Source organism: Ixodes scapularis, unplaced genomic scaffold (assembly GCF_016920785.2).
Source record: "Ixodes scapularis isolate PalLabHiFi unplaced genomic scaffold, ASM1692078v2 ptg002250l_1___fragment_2___debris__unscaffolded, whole genome shotgun sequence".
NCBI classification, from domain to species: domain Eukaryota; kingdom Metazoa; phylum Arthropoda; class Arachnida; order Ixodida; family Ixodidae; genus Ixodes; species Ixodes scapularis.
This window is the reverse complement of record NW_024610237.1, coordinates 1-20,373: the sequence shown is the minus strand read 5'-3', so window position 1 is coordinate 20,373 and position 20,373 is coordinate 1. Positions and strand designations below refer to the sequence as shown.

General features: G+C 43.4%; 2 pseudogenes; both read right to left on the bottom strand.

The window, feature by feature from the left end:
* Positions 1–15,638: 15,638 nt before the first annotated feature.
* Positions 15,639–18,953, bottom strand: LOC121047390 (annotated as a pseudogene).
* Positions 18,954–19,392: 439 nt separating this feature from the next.
* LOC121834653 lies at positions 19,393–20,368 on the bottom strand (annotated as a pseudogene).
* Between the last annotated feature and the right edge of the window lie 5 nt (positions 20,369–20,373).

The window sequence follows — 20,373 nt, the reverse complement described above, 5'->3', positions numbered from 1 at the left end:
CTGTGGCGTGCCCGGCCCGGGAAGGGAGACGCGTTGCCCGGCGCGAGTGTCAGGTGCCAGCGTCTCACGTGGCAAACTCTAGCAAATGGGAGAGGGAATGGGAAAAACATGATCCGGGGGAAATCGCTCATGTGACAGGCATTACCTTATAGAGAAGGCGTTGCACTGGCAGAGAAAATATCTGTGTGGCTCTACACACTATCATTTTTTTCCAAGTTGTTTCACTCAACATGTGACCTTGTGAGGAACCTGACGGGCTTGATGAGCAGCTGGAATTAAAGTGGAGACAACTTCTTCGAGTAGAGCCCTCCTTGAATAGGCTGCTCTCCCTCAATCATCTCCCGTTCCAGAAAGTTGCTACGAAGGTTTTAGATCGAGTGGTTCGGGTCGAAAGACAAGAAAAGGGGATCAGTTTTCTGCAAAGGGTGGGTCACTTTGTGAACAAGAGCTCCACCTCGGGTCCAGGTGCCTTGATCCCAGGTGTAGCCAGTTACGCTCATGGTGAGCGTGTTGAAGCCGGGACGAAGCCGGTTATGTTTACAACACTGACGCTAGGATGGAGCCGGGTAGCGCACTGTTTGAGCAGCCGACCGTCATGGCTCTTGGTTCAGCTTTGAATGCCTCTTGCACCCGCAATACCGCTCTTCTTTTTCTTCACTTCTCTTTTTTCCTTTTCTTTTCGCAAATCATGACATTGGTTAGCGGGTACCTACCAAACTAATTTCTCGCTTAAAAGTCTAATATATCCCGATACCAAAGCAGTAAAATAGTATTGAAATAATTAAATTTAATATTATTAAAGCCATTAATTAAAAATAAAGCGCGGGACCATGGCATCCTGGACTGAGGCAGCCACCCACGTTAGGACGACCCACGAGCTTTCGTCTGCTCAAGTTACAATAAACTTCATTACTCCTCCTATAACGCCATTATTTTCACAAAACCAGTTTTTAGGGCATGCAGTTGGACAGAAGCCAACTATACCGGGTGTTGTACGAAGCCAATTAGAGGCCCAATGCAAAGCGTTTGCTCGTGTCGCATTAAACATTAAACGGTTTTCACTGCAGTAAATATATTTCAGTGAAAACCTGAATGTTAGCACGCATATTTACAAGCGTCGACAAAATTGCCCACAGATAACGACGAAGAAGAAGATTTCATTCTATCGCGGGATTAAAGCAACTGACTGCAGCGCTCTCCTCGCGTCATACATGACCAACCAAGCCCGTAAATAAGTTAATTCTCACTTGTCGATCATACCTATACATCCCGCACTATCCGTCACAACAGAATTTGAACACAAACTCCAAAAAGTCTCTCTGTCGAGGCAGAGAGGTCTATCGATAATCCGCCAGTGTAATTGTTGACTAGTTGCCACACATGTCACTCACACCATAGCAGGACTTTCTTCACGAATTCAGATGAATGCCGTAAGGCTGTAGTATCGAGAGAACCCAGAAGAACCACACACGAGAGCAGTGGTAGAAGCGTGGGACAAAAGGCTTAATGTCGTCGACCCATCTCTTGCCCGTGTACGCTCCCTGCAGTGGTGGCTAGACTTTTTCTTTCAGTTTCCTTTTTTTAAATGTCTCGGCATTCCTCTTCAAAGAGCCAGCAGCTCACACACAACGTGACTTTGCCAGAATCGGAGTCCGTATGAGGGATCAAAATGTTGCTGCCGGAGCCGGTTATTCGAAAAGTGTGGGGAGCTGCGGGACTGGTCTGTGGTCTCGCGATTACTGGAAAATCGTAAATATTAATTTCGTACTTTCAACTTTGCTAGAGTCTTGTATATTACGTTTATAGTATATGGATGGTTTCATCTCAAATCAGGCAGGCTAAAAGGGTCTAATTTTTAATTTTGGCAAACAAAAAAAATATATATATGTTGTGGGAGCATTTCTCGAATGAAGGAGGGTGCAAACCACATGTTCCCCAAATATTTTGTTTTTGAGTTACGAAGCGTAGAAGCCACAGTGACAGAAACTAGTATTTTTGCCTGCCGTCGCATGTCGTGTGTTTGATCCCCTCTGCTGGTGCTAGTTTTTTTGCTCTACCCTCTTAGCTTTTCCTTCTCATTTAATAGGTACTATAAAGATACCGCAATGTATTCAAATATTATTAAAAAAATTATTTGTTTATAAAAAAAAAAAAAGAAACTGCTCGTTCACACTGATTTTTGATCAACTTTGACAAGTCCTTGTTTGTCTGTAGTTAGGTAAATTTTCTTTCTTTAGCTCTGTAGAAAGCCCAAAGCAAGCACATTATAGATATAATAATACCATTATAATCTCTTGACTAGCCGCTCCACCACTCTCACGTAAACATTATGAGAAATAACAAATGTTGAAAGTTTGAAATTGATTTTGTCAAAAGACCAATTTTGTAACTTTTCGTTTATATTCTTTTAGACATAATAGTTGACAAGGAAAAACAATTTAGAAATGTAATGTTTTGGTTGTATGTCCTCTATTTGAGCCACAATCATGTGCAAAGTGTGCTCATTTGACTATGATACAGTAACCTTACCGTCATTGTGCGCCTCTACGAATTCGAAAATATGTTTTAGTTTTGTTTACATTTTCAAAAAGGAACATAAAGTAGGTGAACTTGTGATAATCATTGTAATTTAAATCTTTAAATAAGAGAGAAACCACATAAGCACACTACAAAACAGTGAGTAACAAGTAGATACATATCAACAGACCACGCAACATATCAAAAATTGTTTCTATATAGAGTAGTTCAAGTAAATGAAGGTGGCTGCTCATTATCCAGCCGTTTACAATTAAATGATAAGTTCTCATATTATTCAAATCTTGTACATAAATCTTCTGGAAATATGCACCGGGTTTTGTTCTTCTCACATCTTGCAGATCACAGACTGTTGACTGCACAGTTCTTGCACCTCAGTAATGTAAAAATATGCACACAGGAACAGTAAAAAACACAAAAACATAGATGACAGATTTTCCGAAGTTAATGCATTTTTTTACTAATTCAACGTAACTGTGAATCAGTTTTCACTGTGTAGGAGCCACGCAGTCCACAGTTGCAGTTTCTAGGGCAACGTTCAAGGCGCCTTCCTCCAGTGTCTTCCTCCACACGTGTGAGGATGCGATGCTCCTTGGTGTGTTTACCTTCGCCCACTCTTTTTTCTCGAGCTCCCGGAAACTTGTGAGCTTCTTTTGGGCAATTGAGAGTAGAACAATCCCTTTGACTTTTGGTCTGAGTGCCTTAACGATGCTTTGCGCATTCGTTATAGAATACATTTCGTATTTGTCAAGTTATACGTGGATGCCTGGTGTTTGAGCACGCCACCCACTCCATCACACAATCTTTTTCCCTGCCCCGATCCGGAAAACATCCACTTGGTGATGACATTCTTTTTTTAAATTCGTACACCTGGTACCTGTTTTTGAAGTGGCATGGAGCACCGTCTGAAATATAAAGGAGTTGCGTGAAAATAGGCAATACTTCCTCCAGCTGCCCTTTGACGACAAAGAGTACAAGGAGCACATAGGACGACTCATAGACAATGTTGTCACTCACTTTGCCGAAGCTTATTGTTCCCTGTTTGGTCGTAGCCAAGCAGGTAAAGATGGACACCACCTTGCTTTTCCAATGATGTCCTTGCACTGCGTACCGGATCACGACACTCCAGTTTTCAGCAAAATCGAACTGCAAGATGATGGCACGTGACCTCACATGCGCTTTCTCAAGCCATACGGCTCTTCGCTGGGCGTGTCTGATGAAGAAGTGGAAAATGTATTGTTTTGTCCACTTTTGAAACTTGTTAAAAAAGCAGTGGCATCTAAATGTTTTTTTATGAACTTGCCACCGCACTCCCACAAGGCAAGCTCTAGTTTGTTTTTGAGTTTGAGTCCTAGCTTAGCCAGAGATGCATCATTCCTCTTCAGACTTCACATTCTAGCAAGAAGCAGTCTTGCGAAGGGGCATTGCAGAGGAAGAGTCCAGGGACATCTTCAAAAGACATAATCCACCCAATTGCATTCTTCAGAGAAGTGAGGTTAGCGCAGGACACACATACACATTGTTCATAAACTGGTCCTTTTTTAACCCGCTTAGGACGAAGCGAATGGAATCGGTAGGCCCATTTTTGAGTCCGGGTGGTTCGCTTTGAACTCTCTGTTGGCTTCCTTGACAGATCAGGTCATAAACTGCTTCGCAACAAAACCTTCTTGACCATCGGTAACAATCCGCACAACGTCCCTCTTGTTTGCACTTTGGCTCATGCAGTGCATGGCATCAGTTGTGTGATATGAAAGTGCCTGTGCAACATCATTTTTGTCCAGCGGACATCCCTGATATGGGTCACATGTCGGCTAGACTCGCATTTCTCTCCTTATCTTTCTTGTTTTGTCCGAAACGTGCTTTGTGGCTTCGGGGATATGTTTGAAAACATCTTTCTTTCAAATCTGAGACGGCAAGAGGGATAGAAGGCGGTAGCACTCGTGCTGTGACATGCACTTCACGTGGGCAGCTCGCAAATTCCTTGTCCATTCTGTGCACGAGGAACATGGCTCATTCTCCAGATCAAGCTCTTTGTAGACATCACTCAGCTTGCGACCGAATTTCTTTCTGAATTCCTCGGTAGCCCCAGTCTGTTTTCCCTTTATGTAGGCTTTCTGAATTCGAGGGCTTATGCTGGAAGGAAGTTTCAAAGGCATGACACTTACTTCAGCAGCGTCGATCACTTCAGTGACTCCTTGACCCAGGGATTCCTCGGCATTGAAAAATGTTTCCGCTGGCCCCAGGGATGGCAACAATGAGGTCGATGACGGTGCATTTTGTTCACGCTGAAGTTCTTCAGTTACTGTGTAGAACATTTTGAAGCAGTTGTTGCCGAGGGCGTCATCCGAACTTACTCGCTCCGAAACTTTGTGTACTTGGCTCCCTCCAAGAATTGGGCCTCTGGGAATAATCGGCGCAAGGCAGTTGGTCCGCGCTGAACTTGTCACTCATGGCGCAAACACTATTGCCTTTCTTCAAACAGAAGAACAATTTCTGTGCACACCTACTTCGACGAACACCGGACGAGGATGAGCAGTCTCTGTCACGATTTCCCAGATCGAAGAGCGAGAAGGAGACCTGATAAATATAGCATGTTTGCAAAGTAGAGAGGAAAGCAGTTCTAGGGGTTCTAGAGCGGCTCTCCCCACGGGGCCGCCAGCTGGTGCGAATTTATCATTTCTGCGGAAGGAGCAGTGTCGACAAACACTCTGGGCTGACCTCGAAGTTGAAGCCACTGGTTTTTCGACTTTATTGTTGTCAGGAATGGTTGTTGAACCTGATATGTGTTGCATATAAGCGAGTCGCCGAAGCAAAGCCTCATTTTAGAACTGTATTAGAACAGACCGTGAACTCATGTACGGGCCCAAGTGCGCGCGCTAGTTGCTTAGAAAAAGTTTGCATGGCGAGAAGCGGCTTCATGAATCCCCCTTCCAAAAAACTGGGCGGCGTCAAGTCGCTCGCGGCTCGTCTACTTTATGTTCTTTTTCAAAAACGTAAACGAAAATAAAAATATACTGTTAACGACTTAATTTTTGCGGGCTCAAATTTTCGCGAATCGGGCTAAAGCTGTGAATTTGAAATTATTCGCGGGTTCTAATTTTTCCGAATTGAGTGTAGCTTCCGTAGCGTTCACATATTGCCCGAATTGTTCGCGGGACATATTTTTTGCGTATTGTAGGCGATTTGCGAAATTCGCAAAAATTAGGTCCTTGCGAAAATTTAGTCGTTTACAGTGTTTTCGAAATTGTAGAGGTTCACAATGCCGGTAAGGTTGTTGTATTTTAGTAAAATGAGCACAACATTTCACACGATTGCGGCTCAAATAGAGGACATACAACCAAAATATTACATTTGTAGATTGTTTTTTTTATAGTCAACTGCTATATCTAACAAAATTAAAAAAAAATAAAAATTTACCAAAATGGGGTTTTTGAGAAAATCGATTTTAAACTTTCAACATTTGTTATTTCTCACAACATTTACGTGAAGGTGGCAGTGTGGTTAGAGAACAGATCATAATGGTATATTGTATCTATAATGGGCTTGCTTTGGCCTTTCTCTAGGGCTAAAGAAAGAAAATTTACCTTAAAGACAAAGCTAGGACTGTCAAAGCTGACCGAAAATTGACCTGAACGACGAGTTTGACCTTTTTTTTTTTTATAAACAAATGAAATTCCTAAAAAATCTGAATACATTTAGGTATCTTGTAGTACCTATTAAATGAGGGGAAAGCGTTTAGAGGGTGGAGGAAAAAGACTAGTGCCAGCAGAGGGTGTTAAACATGCAACCTGATGGCAGGCAAAAAAATCAGTTTCTGCCACTGTGGCTTCTACGCTTTATAACTCTAGAAAAAAAAAATCTGGGGAACCTGCGGCTTGCTCCCTCCTTCATTTGAGAAATGCCCCCAAAACATACTTTTTTCGTCAAAATTAAAAGCTAGACCCTTTTAGCCTCCCGATTTGAGAGGAAACCACCGATATATATAATAAATTGTACAAGACTGCACATATAAAACATGCTAATGCCGGAGTACGCAATCTCAAACCACGTGACCTGAGTGAGCAGACGACTCGGCTGGGGTAAAGAGAATCAGTGTTATTCGCCTCAAGATTGAACAGTCGCCAGCATGCCGCTGATGTTTGAAGCACTACAAGTGTTGCATGTAGTGGTGCAAAATTATTGATAGTACAATCGATAGTATCGATAGTCGCCAGAAACCTGACTATCTATAGTAAAGAGACTATTGATAGTACTATCTAGCGATAGTCGACTATCGAAAAACTATCAATAGTCGACTTGTTCAACAGCTTGTTCGGACCACGTCGGGGCCTGCGGATTCCCGTTGGTTCTAACGGCCGCCGGGACATTTCATCTGGCAACGCCGTTCTATGTGCGTGTAGCCCCAGTGTCATCAACATCACCGGAACCTTCCTGCAACGCCCCTTTTGCCAACCTCGTCAGTGGGCGAGATAGCACTCCAGGCATGCGGCCACGACCTAACCACCTGTTGTTCGTCATCCAGGTTGGTAAAGACCGTTTTTATTTTGATGTGAAAAGCAATAATGTCTGCCTGGTAGTGCTGCCTCGCCCGAGGGCCTTCTTGAAGTGTGTTGCCGACTGTTTTGATTCGCTCTGTCTTATTGTTCTTTTGCTGAGCGGTGACGTTGAGCTTAACCCGGGTCCGTTTTCTGAAGCTCAACTTGCGGCAATTCTCGATGGCCAGAGGGCCCTTAATGCCAGCATATCGTCGATTGGAGACAGATTGGACGAACATATTCGCCAAACAAATCAGCGGTTATCTTCAATTGAAACGAAAGTCGAGGGATTTTCGCAACTTGTCCCCAACCTCGAAAGATGTGAGAACTTAGTCAAGGACCTCGGATGCAGGGTTCACTCCTTGGGTTCCAGGATTGGGCGCGTTCAGTAGCGGCCCCGGAGTCAAGGAGTCACTGACTCCTTCCACTGGACGGCCAAAAGTCACTTCCGGTGCACGTAACTCCGGGGCTTCGGAGTCAAGCTCCGAAGCACCGAGTCCGGAGACGGTGCACGTAGAGTCAAAGGAGCTAAAATGACGTAATTTCCTGACTGGTGACGTTTTCCGGCGCCCAAGAGAGGAAAAAACAAACAATATAGCGGGATAAACTGCTTCGGTTCTGTCGCGGGTGTGCGGTTTGCTCGCTTTTGTTAATGAAAAGTGCTCAAGGTAAGACGAATAACGCATTCGAATTTCTTTTTGAGGTAAGGCTCTTTCGGAAAATGCATTGGACCTCATTTTGTTTGGTTTGAATATGCTAATAAACAACGCAAACGTTCATTTGACGCCGTGTCTTGATCGCCGTTGCACGGAAACTCGGTAATATTGACGATAGTCCTGTCCGCGCTCAACAGAGCAAGGCAGGGTATGACCGCGACTTTGGAAGCCGGTTGGACACTCACGCAGAGCATGATACCGATTAATGTTTTGTTTGCGTAGCTAAATCGGGGTGCACGTTGGCTGAGGCTCGCTTCGGCCGACAAAACCTTGATCGCCGAGCGCGGCCGAACTTCCTGTGTGTATACGAGTTCGTTACGAAGGGCAGAACAAACGTACGGCCGTATAAAAGTATCGCAACCGGCGGCGTAGATTCGCCGAGCTCTATATTTTGCGTGTGCTGACGACGTTTTTTGTTGGCTTTTATGACAGTAGCTGCCTTTGCACCGCCAAGCGAAGGGCTCGATCGCGTTGCATCGCTTCGAACAGCACCGCTGATGTGTACAATCACCCGCTTTTTCTTCAACGACCCTGTAAAGACTTCAATACCGGCGTCAAATAAAAGCGATCGTGCTCGCCATCGTCTGCTTCCAGTTTATTCGGAGACCGTCTGGCACAGGGGAGGAAGCGGAAATTGCGTAGAAGCAAGTTTGGAGCCACAGGTTTTTTTGCCGTTCAGTAGGCGCTCCGATGACTCCGACCCGAATCACTCCGTTCAGAGGCAAGGGAGGCGCTACTGAACGCGCCCATTGGCTACCTAGAAAACGCGGGCAAGCGAAACAATATTGTCGTTTACGGGGTGGCCGAGAGTGAGGCTGAAACGCCCGCATTGCTAAACGAAAAGGTGATTTTAGAAATTTTTGAAAAGAAACTTGATATTAGGCCGTCGGTTATAGAAAAAATTCACCGGCTTGGGAGATACTCGGCGGAAAGAGCACGACCGGTGTTAGTGCGTTTCTCGTCCCTCGATGAAAAAAATGCTATCATGAGAAAAGCATACAAGTTAAAGGGTACGTTCGTGTCTTTGTCTGACGATTACTCATTGGAAGTTAGAGAAAAGCGACGTCATCTTTGGGCGTACGCTAAAGCTAAAAGGGAGGACGTAACGAACAAAGTAAAACTAACGCATGATAAGCTTGTAATCAACGGAAAAGTGTTTACTTGGGATACCGAGACCGAGCAGGTTGTACCCGTGAAACGTGCCTGACGCCCCTCTGATAAAAAAAAAATAGTATCACGGAGGGATGTTGTTTTGATGGTCGTGAATTGCAGAAGTGTAAAAAACAAAATAGAGGAATTGTCCGGTTTGATCAAATCTGTACAGGCTGATGTTATCCTTGGGACGGAGTCATGGTTGGATGACTCTGGTTCCTGATCATGAAGTCTTTCCCAGCAATTTCAATGTTTACAGAAGAGATAGGTCGCTGCACGGAGGAGGAGTTTTTTTGCTTATTAGTACCTCCTTACAAAGTTACCAACTAGATATAGCTGGAAATACAGTTGAGTCAGTGTGGTGTCGGGTCAGACTGCCTGATGGTTTTAATCTTATTGTAGGCGTATTCTACAGACCCCCAAGTTCTGACCCCACTGTTTTATGCCAACTTAGCGATCTGGTTTCTAGTGTTTCTAATGACTGTGTGCTACTTGGTGGGGATTTTAACCTTCTAGATATGATATGGAGTGACAAAATGTGTACCTGTGGATCACTCAGTCGTTTAAACCTTGATTTAAAATGCATGGTTGACACTTTGGGCTTCACACAGCATGTTCTCACACCTACGCGTGGCTCGAACATACTCGATTTATTATTTTGTAACTATCCTGGCATTGTTGAACGAGTTGACGTCATTCCTGGTATTAGCGATCATGACGCTATTGTGGCCACGCTTAGTTTTCAATCTCCCCGTAAAAAAATGAATGCAAATCGAAACGTATTTCTGTACGCAAGGGGTGATTATGAGGGTATCAGTTCTGAACTTCGCGAGAGCTTCCTTTCTTTCGAATGTATTGCCGAAGAAATGAGTGTTGAGGACGTGTGGATGCTTTTTAAACAGAGAGTTATTAGCCTCACAGAGAAATACATTCCGAGTATTGAGGTATGTAAGCTAAAGAAAAGAGAAAAACCATGGATCAATGGTGGTCTATTAAGAATTATTAAAAAACGCAAGCGTGCGTACGCAAGATACAAAAAGAAAAGTTTGGCCTCAAACCTCCAGATATTAAAGGAATTGACTACGACGTACAAAGAGACCGCAAAAAAATCTAAACAGGATTATCTTCAACGTCCTGAAGACACAATGAAAACTAACAATAAGCAGCTCTGGAAGTTTATGAAGCTCTGTGGTAATGATCAGATGGGAATACCTGATATAATGGTACATGGCGAACTACTCACTGACGCAGGGCAGAAAGCTTGCGTTTTTAAAAATTATTTTAAATCAGTCTTTCTGCCTCCAGAAGATACAACACTAGAAATGTGTTCAAGCAATTACGATGTGATGCCACCCGTAGAAATAAGTATGGAAGGTGTATTTAATCTTTTGGAACATATCGATGAAACCAAAGCGATGGGCCCCGATAAAATTTCCCCTCGGGTTCTAAAGAGTTGTGCAGACGCAATAGCGGCTTACCTTTTCATAATATTTAACAAGTCATTACTTAATGGAGCTTTGCCAGGGGACTGGAAATTAGCTAATGTTACTCCTATACATAAGAAAGGTCCCAAAAATGATGTCACGAATTACAGGCCGATCTCCTTAACGTCGGTTTGCTGCAAGTTGTTTGAGCACATTTTATATTCCCAGATAATGCAACATCTCACGTTTCAGAACTTTTTTATTGATTATATACATGGATTTAGAAAGGGTTACTCTTGTACTACACAACTCACTGAATTTTATCATGATCTTGTTACTACCGTTGATAGGGGTGAGCAAATTGATTGTGTGTTTCTCGATTTTAGAAACGCGTTTGATACAGTATCGCATTCCCTCTTAATCCAAAAATTGGCACTTTTGAATATAGATACTTCGGTACATAATTGGATACAGGCATATTTGTGTTCGCGTCGGCAATGTACTGTTCTAGATGGTGAAACATCAGATTTTGTTGAAGTTACCTCTGGCGTGCCACAGGGGTCGGTACTTGGACCTTTGCTGTTCTTAATATTTATAAATGATATTCACGTTGGCGTGACCTCTCAGCTAAGATTGTTTGCTGACGATTGTGTTGTATATAGATGTATAAAAAACGATGAGGATTCCACACAACTGCCGGCTGATTTGGATCAAATTGAACTCTGGTGCAGTCTATCAAAATTGCAGTTAAACGTCAGCAAATGTGTACATGTCACCTTCACCCGCAAAAAAAATAAACTTCACACTCAGTATTATTTAAATAATGAACCACTAAAAAGTGACGGTAAAGTAAAGTACCTGGGGGTGACCTTATTAGCAGACTGCAAGTGGAATGCGCAAATTGACGATGTCGTCATGAGGGCGGGACGGGCACTCGGTTTTATCCAGCGTAATCTAAAAAGGTCTACACAAAAAATAAAAGAACTTGCATACCTTACCTACGTTCGACCTCTTACAGATTATGCTTGCACTGTGTGGGATCCTGCTCAGCAAAATCACATAGACGCTTTAGAGAGGATCCAAAATCGTGCGGCACGCTTCGTCCTGGGGCTGTACGACCACTTTTCGAGCGTCACGGACATGAAGAGTACATTAGGCTGGGATTTGCTGACATTCAGGCGAAAAAATTTGCGCTTAAAATTTCTATATAGCATTTATAATAAACACACTGGTATTAACGGTTTCCATTACCTTCTACCCCCTTACTATATTTCCCAACGTAAAGATCATATCCACAAAATACGCGAATATTCCACCAGGACGGAACTGTGCAAAAATTCTTTCTTTGTTAGGACCATTAGGGATTGGAACAATTTAAATGTTGAAACTGTTTGTGCCGCAAATGCAGGAATGTTTTTTTCTATGTTGTTCGCCCCCTGCAATAATGCCTCAACGGCGCAGCAGGAGCTACCTGAATAAAGAATAAAGACGGTTGAAAAACTATCGATAGTACTATCGATAGCCGACTATCGAAAAACTATCGATAGTTCTATCGATAGTCGACTTTTCGGAAAATTATTGTTAATCGACTATCATAAACCTATCGATAGTCGACTATCGTAAACCTATGGATAGTACTGTCGACAGTTTACTATCGATAGTTTTGCAACACTAGTAGTTTGCGTCGCTCCCTCTATTCTTTTTCTCGCTTTATTTTTTTCAAATGGGACACCACCTAGCCCAAGCACTTACCATTCCAACTTTGGTTCAGCTTTGAGTGATGACGAAGACGGGAGTTTGGGCGAAGGAAGGGAGGAGGAAGGGAGGCGAGCGGCGGTGCGGCAACTGTGTTCGCTCTAGTGGTGCAAAACTTTTGGTAGAACTATCAATAGTGGCCATAAATCCGACTATAAATAGTAAAAAAAAACTCGACAGTACTGTTGATAGTCGACTATCGAAAAACTGTCGATAGTACAGTTAAACCTCAATTTAACGAAGTTGACTGGAGCCGCAAATTACTTCGTTACATCGCGGAATTCGTAAAATTGGGAAATGCATTTTTTGGCCATTAGCCGCCGTGACAGGACGCACCTTTTTGGGCAAGCATTCTTTTTGGTAGAGTTTAATAGAAGAGACCACTTTCGTCGGCATTGTATATGTCCCTGGGGGCATAGCTTGTTAGGATTTCCGGTACATTCTCAGACAGCCAGTCGCTGGCCTCAAGCCTGTTGACGCTATTTTCCTTGCCGCATATCACCTTGCCTACAACCGCCTAACGCTCTTTAAAACGCGTCAGCCAGCCGGAACTTGCTTTGAAGTCATCAAAGCCCAGCAGACATGCAAAAGTGAGCGCTTTCCGTTGTAGCACTTCCCCGGATATTGGAATGTTCTTGGTTCGCATGTCCATAAACCACGTGTAAAGCGCTTCCAACTTTTCGTATGGCGTAGTCTTTAAGTTTTTCTTTTTCGTCGACTTCCCCGACGAAGCCGCTCGAAGGATAGCGTCCTTCCCCTTCAAGATCGTTGACAATGTGCTCGCTGGGATGCCGTGCTCTGCAGCAACGTCGCATTTTTTACGTCCACTGGCAACAGCGTTAATTACCTTCGCTTTTTGTTCTAGAGAGAGAACTTTTCTTTTCTTCTTTGGCGGCTTCATTTGGCGGCGACGTAGACGTGTTGGTAGAGGAATCCAAAGTCGTGACAACAGGGAGCACCCAGGAACAAAGAAACATGAATCTCGGCTCCGCAAACGGCCAAAACGACGGCGAACGTCAGCGGCGCCATCTATTGCATGCGACGTGAAATACCGCTGCCAGCGCCATCTGGTATAGTTTACTCGAAGCTCGTGATGCACAGTTTGTTTTTGCGTGGAGTTCCGTAATATACAGACTTGGGGTTCCTCAATGTTACTGATGCACCATGATAACAATCTTTGGGTCTTTCTTTTCGAAATATCCGTGAAACGACCTCGTTTTACTCGCATTTATTTTCAAAAAAGCTTGGTTAAATCGGAACATTATTTCGTTATTTGGAGTTCAGAAAAGCATTGAGCCCTATGGGCACGTTACAGAGAATCAAAATTTCTTCGTTAGATTGCGGAATTCGTAAGATCGGCTTTCGTAAAATCGAGGTTCAACCGTACTATCGATAGTCGACTTTTGAAAAACTATCGATAGTACTATCGACAGTCTACTATCAAAAAACTGTTGATAGTACTGTCGATAGTCGACTTTCGAAAAACTATTGATAGTACTATCGATAGTCGACTATCGAAAAACTATCCATAGTACTATCGATGGTACTATTGATAGTCGACTATCGATAGTTCTGCGACACTATCGATAGTTTTGTAAAAACTATCGATAGTATCCATAGTCAATTTATCGATATTTTTGCATCACTAGTTGCATGGCCTCCGAGAGACCGCGAAGCGCATGTGCAAACGCGCTTTTCTCTTTGTTTCCTTCATGCGGAGAGGGCGTAATCGGTGAAAGAGAAGGAGGCGGCGTCTCTCCGGCAGGGAGGCGCTCCCAACCCAGTCATTGACAGCATTGCGCGAGGCGGAAGAGTTCAAGAAAAAGTCTTCTTACGTCCCACTACTGCAACTTATACTTACAGATTTTTGTGTATTGTGGCAGGTTGGTGAACAGCTGCTCTGGGGACGTAGATGGACAATTTGTGATGCTTACTTAATTGTTTAAGTTTAGATATTCATCTTGACATGTTGCGGGTAGCGCTACAAGCACGCCTTTTGGTATATTTAATTGCAATCTGTAGCACATATAAAACTCCAGAAAAAAATTAGCTCCGTAGATAAAAAGATTTGGATTTCGCTAAATAAAAGTAATCATGCTGCAATCTTTTTTTTTTTTTTATTCGCAAGTTATTTGGCATAGCTTTTTAAGCCTGAGTGCGAGGTTTGACACTCTATAGTGAAGTCCGTGTTGTCCTTCCTTTAATATTTTTAATATCTTTTACGCAGTTTTTGCAGGCCATATTGCAGTGTTTGCTTCAACTAGAAGTACCTATAGGCCTGGGTCACACTGCTCATGCATTATACCCAAGACAGTCTGCAATAAATCAGTCCCCACGATATCCATGGTTCAAATGCCGCGTGCCGAGTGTCTCCTTGAACTCGTTGCCATGCGGCATTCGAAGCTCAGATCTCCTGGTGACTCGAGTTTGAATCTGTTTGCAGACTGTCTTTTGTGTGATGTACAAGCAGCGTGACCACGGCTTTGGGGAAACACTGATGGCGGTGAGGTACAACCACCTCGCAATGATTTCGCTATTTTTTTTTTATAAGCTTCGTTATAATTGTAGGTACTCATTGGAAAGATGGGGCGTTATCTTGTTAACGTCTAGTTTTTGGCTCATGTAGGACTGACCACCATATTCCGTTATGCACCTTGTGATGTAACTTAATTGATATGCTAACAGGCAATGGGATCTCAAGAAAAAGAACTCTGGTTTATTTATAAATTCCAATCTTGTTCCAACCTGGTTTATTCAGTATTCTAACCTGGTATATTTACAGATTCCAAGCCTTGAATTTTTAGGTTAGACGCTGAAGTACTTCGCAATGCGATATGGCTTTGAGCAGTTTCTTTCGAAACGCTACCCTGTCTGTCACACTCATGCCTATGTCGACCAGGAACGGCCGTACAAACTTCCCTAAACAATGCCAGAATTTTTTGTCTTATGCGCAATGAAAACAAGAAAAATATATAGTTTCGTACAGAAAAAAATAAATATTTCCCTGGGTAGAAACAACCATGCTCTACTTACTTTTTTTTTATATCCGCACATTGTTTGACGTAGCTTTTCGATCCCAAGCACAAGGTTTGATACTACGAAAGTGCAGTCTTCGTGTGATCCCTATTTTCATATCTTGTTATTATTTATTACGTAAATTATGCAGGTGATATTGTTTGCTTGTATAAGCACGTTTAGGGCAAATATTATGGCGGTATCATACCACTGCCTTGCAATGATTTTGCCATTTTTTTATATACTTTGTGGTATTTGTAGGTATTGATTCAACACGTAAGTAGTTTTTTAGTAACTGTCTAGCCTTTGGCACATGTAGCGCAGACCATCACATGCGGTTATGTAGCTGGCACTTTGTGATGTAACTTGTTATACAAAGAGACAATGAGATCTAAAAAAATAAGTCTGGTTTATTTATAAATTCCAACCTTGTTCCAACCTGCTTTCTTTGTTATTCCAACTCTCAGCCTGGTTTATATACAGATTCCAAACCTTGAAGTTTGAGATTAGACACGAAGTACCTTGCGATGCAGTGGCTTCGAACACAGTTTCTTTCGATAGGCTACCCTGTCGTCACAGTCATACCTATGTTGACCAGGAATGGCCGTTCAAACTTCTCTATTATTATCTCTCTGTCGCATGGTCATCCCTTGCTGGGCATGCTAGGAGGGGGAACTTTTCTAAATACGGCAAAATAAGTGCTGTCAACTCTTTAAGCACTCTGTGCTTTCTAATGTGTGGAACAGCAATGTCAAGTGCTTTTTTGACAGTTACCAATACTGCCACAAACTCTGGTCTCAGAAAGGTGAGGCTTCCCCTTGTTTGCAGGCTAATGAGTCCCTTGAGGTTTGGAGCGGGCGTATTGGTCTTGTGCAGGATAGGGCAGAAGCTGCGTATAATGCGTTCTTCCACGGCTTTTACGACAAACCCTGCAGTGTAGGCTATGCTGGCATTTGTTATACCTAGCACTAATCGCCGAGCTGAAAAAAAAGAAAAAAATGTTGCATTGGTTGCATAATTCAGTGCTGCAGAGTGTTTTTCGGGGGATTTACGGGTTTGTTTTTACAAATGTCGTGAAATATATACTAATGAGATATTTGAAGCTGAGTTATGCAGACAGGCAGACAAATATGGGGACTAATCGTAATGTGAAGTCAGTTATTAACCAAATTTTGTCCATTACTCTGTCGAAAATAAACGCATGGTTTCAGTTGGAAACTCGATTGAGCGTCATCATAACCACTAAAGCAATACATTTAAAAAACGGAGCAAATGCGAAGTGCGGTATACCTGCAGACAACTTTCTGCGGCTATACACTCCGTGCGACGCGACCGGCGCGCCGCCGCGCGGCCGTTGCCGAAGGCAGGCAGTGAGAGCCCCAGCGAAACGAAACCCCGCCGCGTACACTGGTACGCATTGCGGTTGCGCTGGGTTGACAGCATGAACTGCTGCGTTGTTAAGTGTTCCAATAGTTCTGCGTCGTATCTCGTGGGGACGAAGTTTCACACTTTTTCAACTCGCCGATGCTTTGTGGGACAGCGACAACGATGGACCCGTGCCGCACGACGCGAGAAATTTGGTCCCCCGATCATGTCTGCCACTGTGTCGGCACGGCTGACATATTCTACACTGCCGCTTTGCACTCTGCGTTTGTTTTCGTACCAGTAACGCTTACATATCTCAGCTCGAACTGAAATGCCATCCCACACTCGCGGGTATGCAGTGCAAATTTCGATGAAGGAATGCCCTCCAAAGAAGTTTCGTCCCCATCGTACGTGTCAATGATATTTCCGGACCAGTATGGCACGCAGTCTGTACTTCATTAAGAAATATTCGGACGGTACAAAAAGTGACAAATATGAATCTAAGGATAACTGCAATGAAACTTGGAATCTATGGACAATCGATGTTTGAGTATGAAAGTTTATGTGGGGTGCTTTCTTTTTTTTTATCAGCCTCCTTTTGGATGTGGAAACGCTGACACCCTGAGTCTTGTAGAAAACAATTTCTTTCTCGGCTTTAGAGCCACCTATCGCAAAGTTGTTCGAACTGGAAGTACCGTCCCACTGGTCCCTTCCTACCTGTAAAGTGTGCATCTCCCGGTCACGATGAGTGGTATACTCTTGACAGCCTTAGACGGTCAAAATCGGTTCCCATTTAGTTATGCTGCCCAAAAAGTTTAGGTATAATAAGTGTTTTGTCAAGTTACGGTTGTCAAAGTACCTGTGTGCCAAAAATCAGCACCTCGCACAACCAGGTTACTACACAACAGCTGAGCGCAAAAGCTTTTGACGGCCAAACCGTGTGTTGGCTGGCAACTTGGTTTTCTCGGCTTTGAAGCCACCTTTCGTAAAGTTGTTTGAATTGCAAGTACAGTGCCTCTAGTCCCTTCCTACCCGTAAAGTCTCCATCTCCCACGACGAGTGGAATTCTCTTGACAGCCTTTTCACGGTAAAAACCGTTTGCCATTCAGTTACGCCGCCCAAACCGAATTTCCACCTGGTTTCCCTATGCCACCTATTTTTGGTATTATATCTGTTGTGTCAAGTTACGGTCATGTCCAAGAACATGTGTGTCCAAATGTGCACTTCGCACAGCCCGGTTATAACACAACATTTTGGGTCCAATATTTGATATTCCTGACAGCTTTATTCCTTTATTTCTTCGAACCATAACTTTCACACCTGCTGTCTTAATAAAACTTGGCCCACTTAGTGCAAAAACTTAGTGAACATCTCACTTGCCTCCAAATATCATTGTCCCAGCAGTCCAAGGTTTACAGCGACGAGCGAAACAAATTTCCCACTGAGAGCAATTATGGTGGCGGGCGTCTTGCTTTTCGGGAAATAGCTCAAACCCCTTTTTCGACCGCAACTAAAGAAATTACCCCTAATAACGACTCAAACTGAATATATAACAAGCAGAGAACAGCTAAATGCCCTTCTTAAATCTGCCCTAGCACTCATGCAACGTCACCCTCAACTTATCGGCTCAAAAAGCAAAAGTTCCGTTCGTGCGCGCTTCCGCCGCCACAGCTTGGCATGCGAAAAAGGCGCCGCAGGCAGCTGAGCGCGCCTCACTGTCGAACGCCAGCTCCTGCGTTAGCGGCGCTGCGCGCGTTTTTCAAAGCGCCCCCTATAGTTCCCGCACGGAGCGTATAAAGACAAAGAGATGCATCTCAAAAGGTTCTGTTTGCATTTCACCCCATTCTCGTTTGGATGTTCTCGTTTGAACCCCCTCATGACATCCCAAGGCTTTTATTTTTTTTTAATTTTACATTTGAGCTTAATTATATCTGAAATCGCACTGCTACCGAATTGCACGTGGTACATCCTCAGCCGCAGATGAAACGCGAGGATTGTAACTAGAATGGACTAAATATGGCGGGCCCAACCGAGAAGGATGTTTCGAGAATGCTCCTTTTTAGAAGGTTCAAACGAGAAGATCGAAACGAGAGCAGGCTCAAATGATAACCACCTTAGTGAGTGCTCAAGGCACTCACGCACCTTGAGCATCGATCAAAGTTCATGTGCGCACCCTTTACTTTGGAATAGCAAAAGAAACTTGTCTGCGAGTATAGTGCGCTAACGCAATTGTTAAGGCACAAAAAGAAAAGAACAAAAGGAGAAAACAATTGGATGCGCTTCCGCACCTCTAGCTTACACCTGTTGCACGAGTGGTAAATTTGTTCACTTTCGATATTCTACATGCAGCAGCCTAAAATTATGCTTCTCCTGGCCCTCAAGTATATATTTTAACACATGGACAAGTAAATTCACCCACTAGGCGTCACTGCCAGGTTTCCAAGTACAACATCCATTTCACCCTTGAAGTCAGTTGCTGGAGCCAGGCTGAAAAAACATTGTCTTTGTCAGCACGCCTTTATTCTACTAGTGTAAGGCATCGCTGTTGCACAATGTGAATGACAAATATAGCCAATTAAGTTTGACCTCCAGCCTGTGGTATTTAATGTAACTCACGCGGTGGGACAATGGTAATCCAGATCAAAACGGTTAGGAGTGAGAATCAAACCCAGGATCTCTGGGTTACAGCACAAGCTTTCGCTCCACATGCTCATATTGTCAGTGCACTAGCACACTCAGTCACCCATCTGCCCTAAGTACTTTATTTGTCAAGTAAAATAATGAAACAAGACAAAAGATGAAAACTGGGGAAGTCTGATGTCAGTGCTGCTGGCTTAGGTTGACTAAACTGTGGAAAGCATGGGGAAACAAACCTGATGGATGGAGCTGGTGCTGTTACTCAATCTGGAGCATTTGGCTTAGAAGATTCAAGACGGGGGACGCAGGAGCAACATGGTACATCCTGCAAAAATAAGAACAAAAACAAAAATTACAATAGGTAAAAATTAAGTGATCCTATTTGTTTGTGTATTAACAGTTATTTATATTCTTACTCGTAGTACAGTTGAACCTCAATTTAACGAAACCCGATTTTACGAGTTTCCCGATTTAACGAACAAATTCGGATTCCCCGCGCAGCCTATCCCGAAGAATGTCTTTCTCAGCTTTACGAAGTTCCCGATTTATCTAAATAATTAGGGGGTCCTGGTGACTTCGCTAAATCGAGGTCCAACTGTACAAAGTAGCTATTGGCAGCTTTTATTGGAACACAATACATTATTGTTATTAAACATGACTTGCATACCTTTGAACACTCTGGCTGGGTCCAGCGTTTGAGCTCTGCGATGCACACAAGATGCCAGTTTGAAGTATTTTTTACAGGTTGAAGGTGACAGCTCTTGCATCTAGGCAATTGTTGCCTCCAGACATTTGCCGCATGGCACTGAAAAGGAGCTTGACAGGATCACTCGAAAGGCCTCTGGTCAGAATGTGGAAAAAACCGTTGTCCAGCAGGTACCTTACACAGAGGACTGTTGGGTTGCTCGTCAATAGCAATGCCTTGTACGTCTCACTACTGAGGAACTTTTTTCCATGCCTCTGCAGGCGTCATGCATTACCTCAAAATACTGCAGAAAATCATCTTCTAGACACTGGAGGCGTTTGTCAGTTGCACAAAAAAGCTGCATTTGGTCAGGATTCCTGTGTTAAACGTGAGCAGTTCTATTTGCTGCATAATGAATAGAGAACCACTTCTGCATAATTTTTATGAAATCAATCGTTGCTCCCTCATCTCTGATCAATTCAGCTTGAGGCTGGTAAGACGGGTAGTCTTTTAAGAAAGCGCCGATATCACTTCAGCAGAGAACACTTGCACTG